Source organism: Sceloporus occidentalis, unplaced genomic scaffold, assembly GCF_023333645.1.
Source record: "Sceloporus occidentalis isolate IW3139 unplaced genomic scaffold, rSceOcc1.0.p SCAF_1, whole genome shotgun sequence".
Taxonomy (NCBI): Eukaryota; Metazoa; Chordata; class Lepidosauria; order Squamata; family Phrynosomatidae; genus Sceloporus; species Sceloporus occidentalis.
In genome coordinates this window covers 180,156,266-180,166,966 of record NW_028316981.1, presented here as the reverse complement: position 1 = coordinate 180,166,966, position 10,701 = coordinate 180,156,266, and the positions used below count along the sequence as shown (strand labels likewise).

Genomic DNA, 10,701 nt, shown 5'->3' with positions numbered 1-10,701 from the left:
TGCAATCACATGCACTATAATGGGAGTGGAAACATTTTGGATGTTGCCTGACTCCAGTTCCCACCAGCCCTGACTGATAAGTAGTTGTGGGTGAGGGGAAAAGTAGTTTCCCTGCTCCTGTGTTATAGTATTGTTGCTAAGAGGTTGTGTATGTGGGCATCTTTCAGTTTTAGAGAGAATGTTTGCAAGGATAATTTCCTAGTTATCACAGAACTCACCTGCTTTGCTCTTCTTTTCCCTCCCGTGGATTGGTCATCATGCAGGAGAATTCACCCTTTCTGTATACAAACCACAACATGCTGTAGATGTTTGTAGGTGAGTATGATATTTCCTACTAAAAATGCTTAAGAGCAGGCATAGAGTCTTGTGTGAGGAAGTAATGGTCTCTAGCTGTTGTCAGACTGCAAGTCTCAGCAATCCTGGCCAACAGAGAGGCATGCTGGGACTTGCAATACAATAGGCCAACAATCCCTTATACTAGGGGCAGGAAAAAGCAGCCCTCCAGCTGTTGTTGAACTGCAGCTCCCAGAATACCTCACTGTTGACTATGGCTGATGAGAGCTGCAGTTCAGCAGCATCTGGGAGGTCGTATTTCCTACCTCTGCTGCATACACACTGAAGTAAATGAGGCTTACTTTTAAGTAGACATGGACTGGACTAGACAACAACATTGCATGTTTTGCGTTGGTTGAATGACTTAAGAGGTCCGTACAAACCAGTGCCTTTGACTATAAGGATATTTAGGAGCCCTTCTAACTCTTATCAATCTTGAGTCTTAAGAATTTAGTATGGAGAACTATTGGTATAGATGCTCAGAGACAAAACAGTTCAAAGATTGGAGAAAAGTTGATAAAGAATTGCTGTTAGCATTGTGTTGGTATGTTTTACTAGGAGCTGTGATTGGGCGAGGCATTCAAAAGTAGGAACTTCTTCCAAACCAAGAGCTAAATTTAACCTCAGTGCTGTAGGGGAGTGGGAGTGTTCCAGTGATGGAGGAGAAGGCAAAGGGGAAAGGATGAGACCAAAATACCAGCAGAATTTAGCTTGAAGCTTTTACTGCCAGTAACTGTTAGGAGAGACTTTTCAGCTTTGTAGAATGGAAGGTATAGCTGGGACAGGATGATGATATGGGAAGGGGAAGATGGAAAACCTCAGGAGGGCAGAGGATCAGATTGGGGCCCAGCCTGATTTAGGGCCCTATAGGACTGGATAGGACGGGGTTTCCCACCCCTGGCATAGATAATTGGTGGGGATGACCCATTTTTTGTCATTTCTCCACTAGATTGTAGGGTTTCTCCCTCTTCAAGAAAGGTAACTATGAGAAAATTACAAGCAAGTTAAAACTGGAGTGTGTCTGAGTGCATGTGTATCCCTCTGGATGTTGCTGGACTGCAGCACCCACCATTCTTCACCATTGGCTATGCTGGCTAGGGCTGATGAAAATTGCAGCCCATGCAGATGTTGGGAGTTCAGCAACATCTGGAGAGTTGTGAAAACCCTTGAACTCAACATAACATTGGTTGTTGACCAATGTTCAGGCATGTGGCAAGCAGGTATATTTGACATACAGTATCTAAATTAATATACATAAAATCACAGGGGTTATTTCAGGTCAATGCAGTGAATTGTTTTTCTGCAAGACTGGCAAGGAGTTAGTGACTGAGCTTTTCATCCATCCATCTATATTTCTTATAACTGCATGCACAGCAATAGCAATAGCATTTACATTTCTATACTACTTCATAGTAAACTCAGCACTCTCTAAGCAGTTTACAATCTGTAAGCCAATTGCCCCCAACAAGCTGGGTACTCATTTTACCAACCTATGAAAGGATGGAAAGCTGAGTCAGCCTGGAACTTTCTGGGATCAAACTCACAATGGTATGGCTGCAGTACCAACATTTTTAACCACTGCACCACCAGGCCCCCCAATACCTAGGCTCCCTGTACCTAATGTACAGGGTGTCCTGTAGTAGGGAGGCAGCATGGTGTAGTGTTTTTAGCACTGGACTAGGACACTGGGAGACCAGAGCTTGAATCCTGGCTTGGCCATGGAAACACACTGGGTGACTTTAGGCAAGTTACACTCTCTCAGCCTCACAAGACGCCCAAGGCAACCCCCTCTGAAGAAACTTGCCAAGAAAGCCCTATGATAGGTTCACCTTAGTGTTGCCCAAAGTTGGAAATTACTTGAAGGCACACAACAATAAAACAACAAACAAGGTGTCAAAAAATTATCTTTACAATTTCAACTGTATATAGAATTGAAACTGTAAAGATAATCTTATATGTATGCTAATTTCTTTTACAACCCACATTTAGCTGTTTATAATTTCTTTGGGTCACTCAGTAAAGAGGCCTTAAGCCTAGGGGTAAACAGAGATGCAACCTGGGAGATTTTGCTAGTCCTAGTGCTGATAACAAACTCTCTCCCTCTCTGAGTGCAAGAAGCCTCCTTCTCAGTCTCAGAGGAGAAAAAGAGGACATTATAGCCCTTCCAGGCTCATGAGGATCACCTCATAGCTCCTAGAAGGCCTATTCTACTGAGGTAGAGAATTCTCACCTGTGAGGGGTTTACTTTCTGTGAGGGATTTCATTAAATTAGCAGTGCATCATACTTTTCAACATTTCATAGATGAAATCGAGGACATATGTGGCCAAACAAAGTCAAACTCTGGTCAAAATGTCAAAGGTTTTCAAGGAGGAAGACCCTTGTAGATGTCATTTATCTAGATTTCAGCAACACACTTGATAAAATCCCCCATTGTGTCTTGACTGGCAAACTGATTAAATGTGGAATACTTGGGAAAACTGTCAGATGGATCCATAACTGGTTGGAAAACCATGCTCAAAAAGTCATCCTCAGTGGCTCCACTTCACATTGGAAGGAGGTGTCAAGTGAAGTGACTTAGGGGTTTGTCCTAGCGCCATTACTCTTCGGCATTTTTATCTGCTTCTTAGATGATGGGGTGGAGAGAATCCTTACCAAATTTGCAGATGATACAAAACTGGGAGGGATGGCTGACACATTGGAAGATAGGAACAGAACTGAAAAGGACCTAAATAAACTAAAAAATTGGTCAGAAAATAATAAAATGAAATTCAATTGAGACCAATGTGAAATTCTGCATTTAGGCCACAAAAACCACATGCATAGGTATAAGGAATGGGGGTTATATGGCTCAGCACTACTACATGTGAAAAGACCTTGGGATTATTGTTGATCATAAGCTAAACATGACTCAGCAATGTGATGATGCAGCAAAGAAGGCAAAGGCTATTTTAGCATGCATTAATAGAAGGATAATTTCCAAGTTCAGTGAAGTAACAGTCCTACTGTATTCTGAGCTGGTTAGGCCTCATCTGGAGTAGTGAGTTTAGTTCTGGGCACCTCATTTTAAGTAGGATATAGTCAAGCTGGAGCAAGTTCAGAGAAGGGCAATGAAGATGATAAGAGGTATGGAGAACAAAACATATGAGGAAAGGTTGGAGCTGGGTATGCTCATTTTGGTGAAGACTGAGGTGTGACATGATTGCACTTGTTAAAATACCACAGAGAGGAGGGGACAGGCTTGTTCTCTGTTGCCTCAGAGGGTAGGAACAAGTCTAATGGGTTGGAGTTACAGGAGAATAGATTTTGATTGAACATTAGAAGCAACCTCTTGACTGTAATCACTGTTTGGAGTGGAACCAAATGTGTTGCTGGGTCTCCTTCTCTGGACTTCTTCAAAAAGAGTCTGGAAAGCTACCTGCTAGGGATGCTTTACCTGGAGGTCCTGCATTGAGCAGGGGCCTTGACTAGATGGCCCATGAGACCTCTTCCAACTCTATGAATCCTATCTTGTAACTCAGCCACTTCTTTGGTAATGAGTTGCCTGGCTCGGCTGGTGTTTTGCTGCCCCCTGCTGGTTGACATTCAGACATCAGCTAATGCTTCTCTTTATAATTCTGGCCTGTTACAGACAGCCAAAATAAAGCTGCTTCGAGTCACAATGGAGGTATGGTGTTTCAATGATGCATGCGTCCTAAGAGTCCAGAAGTTGCACCAAAGCCACGCTCCATCCCTAAGGACTCTGGACTCTTAGGACGCATGCATGCATCATTGAAACACCATACCTCCCCTGTGACTCGAAGCAGCTTTATTTTGGCTGTCTGTAACAGGCCTGAGAGTAAACTCCATGGAGGCCTACATATCCTAAAGGCACCAGATCCCATCTGATCTTGACAGTTAAGCGAGGTCATCCCTGGTGATTTCTTTGGTGGGAGAGCACTGACAAATACCAGGTGCTGTAGGCTAGATTTCAGAGGAAGGAACTGGCAAAACTACCTCTTGAGTATTCCTTGCCTGAGAGAACACTATGAAATTCATGGGGTCACCATAAGTCAACAGGTACATACAAACACACAAACTCCATGGAAGACAGGGATTGTTTCAAGGTTGCCTAGCAGGTTTTATGGCTTGGTGGAAACTACAATATAGATTTCCCGAGTCTCAGTAGCAAATATGCAGAGACTTCAACATATGTAGCTCACATAGAGGCACATGTCCAGCCTGATCCTTTGTCTGAGAAAAAGAACAGTAGTGTATTTTATTTTCTGCCTGATCCATTCAGAGTTTATAGTCTGACTGTGCTCAAGGGAATGAAGTCCTGGTAAGCAAATGTAGAGATGATAGCATCAGCCACTAGTATACTTTGATTACCTAATATATGGATTATAGTCAGATCATATCTGTTTCTGTGAGCCAGCATGGTGTTGTAGTTTGAGTGACAACTCCTCTGGAGAACAGGGTTTGAATCCCTGCTCAGCCATGGAAACCCCCTGGTAATACTGGGCAAGTCACACTCTCCCATACTCAGAAGAAGGCAAAAACAAATACTCTTTGAACAAATCTTGCCAAGAAACCCCTGTGATAGGTTCACCTTAGCATCGCTGTAAGTTAGACATGACTTGAAAGCACACAAAAACAGATATATATCTATCAATTTCTGTGGGAGGAGGGCAGGTAGTTGGGTTAATCTGTTGCACCAAAAACAACAGTCTTCTGGTACATTAAACTGTACATTATTTTAAGGTACAGACATCTGTGGACCATAGAACAAATCTGGTTGCCCAATGAAGTGTCCAGGAACTGATGATCTGACTGAAAGTGGGAAAGATTGCTTAGATTTGTAATCTGCTCCTGCAAGTATTTACTGAGACCCATGCCCCCAGGAATCCTATTTTTCTATCTTTTGCACAGAAGTGATTTTTCTCAAATAAACGTGCACAGAAATAGAGCCACATAGCCCGATTCTAAACATTGTAATGAATGTTTCTCTATAGGTAAGAATGCACTGGATTTCAGGCTCAAACTGGATTGCACATACCGGGTTGGTACAAGAGTTACCAGTAGTTCGAAATATTACAGCTGTGACTTGGAGTCTAAGAATATATGAGGTTAAATGCCTCTAACATGAAACATGCAAGTTTTAACAAAAATGCAAGTGGAATGGAGGATTCAGAACAGATAAGAAATTTAATCCTTTTATCTCCTGCTGTAGTCCTGAGAATGGTTGGAGATGGATACCCAGGTTTTAAAACCTCCTCAGATATAAAAATGAAAGTCTCTTTCTACTGCCTACAGCAGGATGGGAATCATGATTTTTAAAATTAGATGCTAAGCAAAGTTCTACCTCAGTACCTTTCCACACACTGAAATACCACACATTGGCTGGCATCCTGTCAGTTAGCCCCACACTAGAGAAGACCTATTCAAATAAATTGTTGAATTACTGAATCAGTTGTTGAACTGAATTGAATCAGATCAGTTGAACTGGTCAAGACACAGATAAATCCCATAAATTGAACGAGTCTAATTTTAATGTCACATTACATTGTTATAGCACTATTATGCTACTTAATTGCTGCCTTCTGAGCTATCCTGGATTTGCAGTTTAGAGAATAAGGGTAGTTAGAACTCTCAGCCAAAGAGCTCTTAGGCCTCACTAAACTACAAACCCCAGAATTCCACAGGAGGCAGCCGCTGCGGTTCAAGTAGAATAATAGCACTATAACAGTGTAGTGTTATACTGACCTTTCTCTAGTTAGGACAAACAACAGGATTTAGGCCTTCACCTTTTAGAGCAGGTGTGGGAAACGTGCAGCCCTCCAAATGTTATTAGTACCCCTGCCAGTGTTGAGGGACGCTGGGAACTACGCTCCCAAAACATCCGGAGAGTCATGATTCCTGTCAGCTTGATGTGCACTTATGAGACGTGGCTCGCTTCCAAGAGAACATGCGCTGGCCTGAGCAGTCTCAAGAGGATGTACTAAGCAAGCATACCACTATACTATATGTTCTGGGACAGTATGGTGTCTGTTACCATTGTACATTTCACTGGATGGACTGTAGTGCATGGGGATGTGCCTGTCAGAAGATTATATCAGCCACTGTGGTGTAACACTTAGGATTGGGCGGAGAACTGGGAGGTCATACCCTCCAACATTTCACACATGAAAATTGGGACATGTGTGGCCAAATAACATCAGAGTGTGGTCAAGATGACAAAATTTATCAATGAAGAACAGACAAGATAGAGAGGCTGTGGCAGTATTCTTTTGCTTGAGGCCGCAGGGAAGGGCAAGACTCAACACCCACCTTTACCTTCACTGAGTTGAGTGCAGAATACTTTGGCAGTCTCAGCTCAGCTTGCATCAACTGAAATAAGCTGGTGACAAATGGGGAAAGTGGGATGAAACAGAATATGTGCTGCTTTAAACAGCTGACAAAGCAGGATGACAGAGAGCAAATTGTAACTGTCCTTGTCAAATGGGGACTGTGGGAGAGATCCAGGTTTGAGTCCTACGTAATGGTACACCCATCATTGTTTCTTACCTGGGCTCCCTCATAGGGTTGTTGTGGGGATAAATTGTGGAGAAGAGCCACCTCGCGCTCACTGGAGTAAGGGATATATGTGTGTATGTATATATTATATATGGTTAACTGCCCTCCCGTCAACTATCAACCTCTCTGCTTAGGTCCTGCAGACTCAGGCCCAGGGCTGTAGCCTCCTTGATTGAATCTAAGCATCTGGCATCATGTGGCCTTCCTCTCTTTCTCCTATCCCATACCTTTCTTAGCATAATTGCGTTTTCTAATGATTCATTTCCCCTCATGTTATGGCTAAATTACGACAGCATCACTTCAGTCATCCTGGCTTCCAGGGGCAGTTTGGGCTTCATCTGTTCTAGAACCCATTTTGTCTGCTTGGCTATTCAGTATATTTTCAGCACTCTTCACCAGCAGCACATCTCAAATGAGTTTATTTTCTAACAGTTTCCCCCCAGCGTCCAGCTTTCACATTCGTACATGGTGATGGGAAATACAAGGGCTTGGACTATCCTCACTTTAGTGTTCAGAGTTATAGCTTTACATTTTAGGATCTTGTCCAGTTCTTTCATAACTGCTTTTCCCAATCCCAGCCGTCTTCTGACTTCTTGACTGCAGTCTCCATTCTGATCAATATTTGAACCAAATTATGGGAACTCTTGAGTTTTCACGTTATCTGGGATTAATTCTTGTTGATCTTCTGTGTTCATTATCTTTTGGGTTTTTTTTAAATGTTCAGCAACCTTGGCACTTTCCTCCTTGGCCTTCTTTAGTAACTGTTCCAGGTCTTTGTTTCTGCTGTGTAGCCTCTGCATATCTGAGGCTGTTAATGTTAATCATATATAAACAGTTTGTTGCTGTTGTGTGCCTTCCAGTTGTTTTTGACTTATGGCAACCCTAAGGTGAACCTCTCATGGGGTTTTCTTGGCAAGGCTTTTTCCGAGGGGGTTTGCCGTTGCCTTCCCCTGAGGCTGAGTGACTTGGGCAAGGCCACCCGGTGGGTTTTTTGGACCCTGTGGCCATGTTCTATAAGAGTTTATTCCCAACATTTTGCCACATCCGTGGCTGGCATCTTTGGAGAATGGTTTACACACTGGAGCCATGATTCAAAACTGTGATCTCCAGAGCCATAGTCCAATGCTTGCATCTGAAAGTGGAGTCTCCTCCTTTGGAGGTTTTAGGAGTCTGGCTTGGCATCTGTCAGGAGTTTGTCTCTTCCTGCATGGCAGAAGGGGCTGGGCTGGGCTGGACGGCCCTCAGGGTCTCTCCCAGCTCTAGGATTTTGTGGAAAGACAACATGTGAGCTCTCTCTGTATCAATAACCAATAAGTAAATGAGGGGACAGTGCATTGTAATAACTGTCTGGTATGTGAAGCTTCCAAATCAATTACATAATATCTAAAAAGGGGGGGGTTTGAGCCTTAAAAACAGCGAGGCAGGGGCGAAAAAGAGAGCCTTCGCTCAGGCCTTGGAAGGGCGACTGTGCTAACGCTAACCTTCCCTCACAGTCTCTCTTTACAACGAAATCAGACTTCGCGAGAGTTCAAGCTAAATCTCGCGAGAGTACGCCAGCGGAAGTCCCAAAACTGCTGAACAATCCACTCGACACCTCCCCCTCAGCACGAGTTGAAGTCGCGCGAGACTTCGCTACGAGCTCGGCGCGCCCCACAGCACACAACTGAGTTGTTTGAGTCTTCCGCATGACGTCATCCTCGGCTCTCGCGAGATTGCCCTGCGCTCGCCGTTTAGACTTGGGGGCTCGCAAAGTCTCGCGAGAGTTTTTCCTTCCGCGTCAGTATGCGAACTCGTCTCTTCCAACCGTCATGGAAGATCTTTTAAAAACAATCAAATAATTTCGAGTTATGGGCAACGGCACGATCTCCCTGATCAGTGGTTGTGAATCTTTAGGAATAGTCCTGATTTGAAACTTTCTCAGTTCCCCCCTCCCATTCCCACGTGAACCTTTCGCCTCAGTTCTCGCGCAAAGTATCGCGATACCTGGGGCGGAGGCAGTAAGTGACGAGAGACTTCACTTCCTCCTCACAGCTGCCCTTGTTTTCCCGCCTCGCCACCCACCCCAGAAGTGACGTCACCCAAACCTCGCGAGAGGTCTCGCTTTCATGGGTCCGTACTGAATCTCGCGGGAAGTAGGAGCGATATCTCGCGAGAGCGCGCCGCCGCCGGCGGACCTTCCCTTGCATATTCTCGGCGGGGTCTTCTCACCCCTCCATCTCCACACACTCACAGTCACACACAGGGAGACAGACCTTCCCAGTTCTCGCGTGGTTTCCCGACGCGTTCCCCATAGCCGGCGGTGAGTTCTCGCGCGACCTGGGCAGGGGCTGAGGCTTAGGGGGCTGCTGTTAAGATGGCGGCGGGAGGCGGCAGTAGTAGCGCCAGCGACGGGGCTCAGTACTGAAACCCTCCTCGGCGTCTTAGGCGAAGAAGGTAGGGCCGGAGGAGCCTGGGAGGGCGGCGGGGGGAAGGGAGGAGCGGGGCTTGTGGGGCGCCTGGCAGGGGAGCCAGGGGCCAGGAGCGGGAGATGCTCGCTCTGTGTGGAGCCCAGGCGGGACAATGGGGCCTGGCCTCCCCCCGGGAGCACAGACGGGGCCCGGCCTCGAAGGGAGCGCGGCCCCGTCCGTTTCCTGCCCTCCTCGAGGCCTCCCCGCAGAGCCAGGCACGTGAGCCCCGTCCCCTTCCCCCTCGCCTCCTTTCCTTTGGGCAGACGGCGCAATACTCCCCCCCCCGCCCCGCTGTTGTAGTATTTCTCCCCCTCCACTGTAGCATTATTTCTGCTGCATGGCAGCAGTCTCCCGCCCACCCTCTTTTTTAAGGTGCGAGGAGTCATAGAAGGGTCCCCTCAAGGGTCCAGCCAGTCCAGCCCCCTTCTGCTAGGCAGGGATGCAGAATCAAAGCACCCCCTACAGATATCCATCTAGCCTCTGTTTATAGGCTTCCAAGGAAGGAGACTCCACACTTCATCATGGAAGCCAAAGAGGATGAAAGCGGAGGCTGTCGTACTCTGGCCACACACATCATGAGGAGGAGGAGACACGGGATCGGAGGATGTGACTTAAGGCACACCCATCACCACTCATAGAATCATAGAGTTGCAAGAGACCCCAAGAAGGGCCCTGATCCAGTCCAACCCCTTTATTCTGCCATGCAGGAACTCTCAATCAAAGCGTCTCCATTGACAGATGGCCATCCAGCCTCTGCTTAAAGACCTCCAAAGATGGAGACTCCATTACACTCTGAGGGAGTTTGTTCCACTGTCAAACAGCCCTTACCGTCAGGCAGTTCCTCCTAATGCTGAGGTGGAATCTCCTTTCCTGCAGCTTGCATCCATTGCTCTGGGTCCTAGTCTCTGGAGCAGCAGAAAAGAAGCTTGCTCCCAATCCAGACTCTTGCACCACTTGTCAGAAAAGACAATTAAGGTTAGGAAAGGCTAAGGGTAGAAGAAAGAGAGGAGGACTCAATTAAGGACCTCACAGGCCTGGGTCTACAAGATCTAAGCAGAGCAGTGGAGGGGCCTTATCCGCACTACACACTTATAACACTGCTATTCTACTTTAGCTGCTATGGTTTCCTCCTGTTGCATTCTGGGATTTGTAGTTTAGGAAGGGGCATTTAGAACGTTCAGCCAGAGAGCTCTTAGGCCTCACTGAACTACAAGCCTCAGAATGCAGCAAGATAGAGTCAGAGTAGTTAAAACAACCTAGCCCCGTTTTAAGAATGTAATGCAATAAGGTCCTGAGGCACAACTTAGGTTAGAAAAGACAATAATGCTAGGAAAGATGGAGGGAAGTAGAAAAAGAGGAAGAGTATAT

The 10,701-nt window shown here is 45.9% G+C and overlaps 1 protein-coding gene across 9 annotated transcripts in view; it reads left to right on the top strand.

Moving 5' to 3' along the window:
* The first annotated feature begins 9,059 nt into the window (after positions 1–9,059).
* LOC149322916 (E3 ubiquitin-protein ligase HUWE1) overlaps positions 9,060–10,701 on the top strand; it is a 131,742-nt gene continuing 130,100 nt past the window's right edge. For 8 of the 9 annotated variants that reach the window (XM_089484705.1, XM_089484709.1, XM_089484703.1 and 5 more), the window contains exon 1: positions 9,060–9,185. The gene's annotated coding sequence lies outside the window, so the exon portion shown is untranslated. Of the gene's footprint in view, positions 9,186–9,233; positions 9,320–10,701 lie in introns of those variants that run through there. The other variant, XM_089484701.1, reaches the window with a different exon arrangement.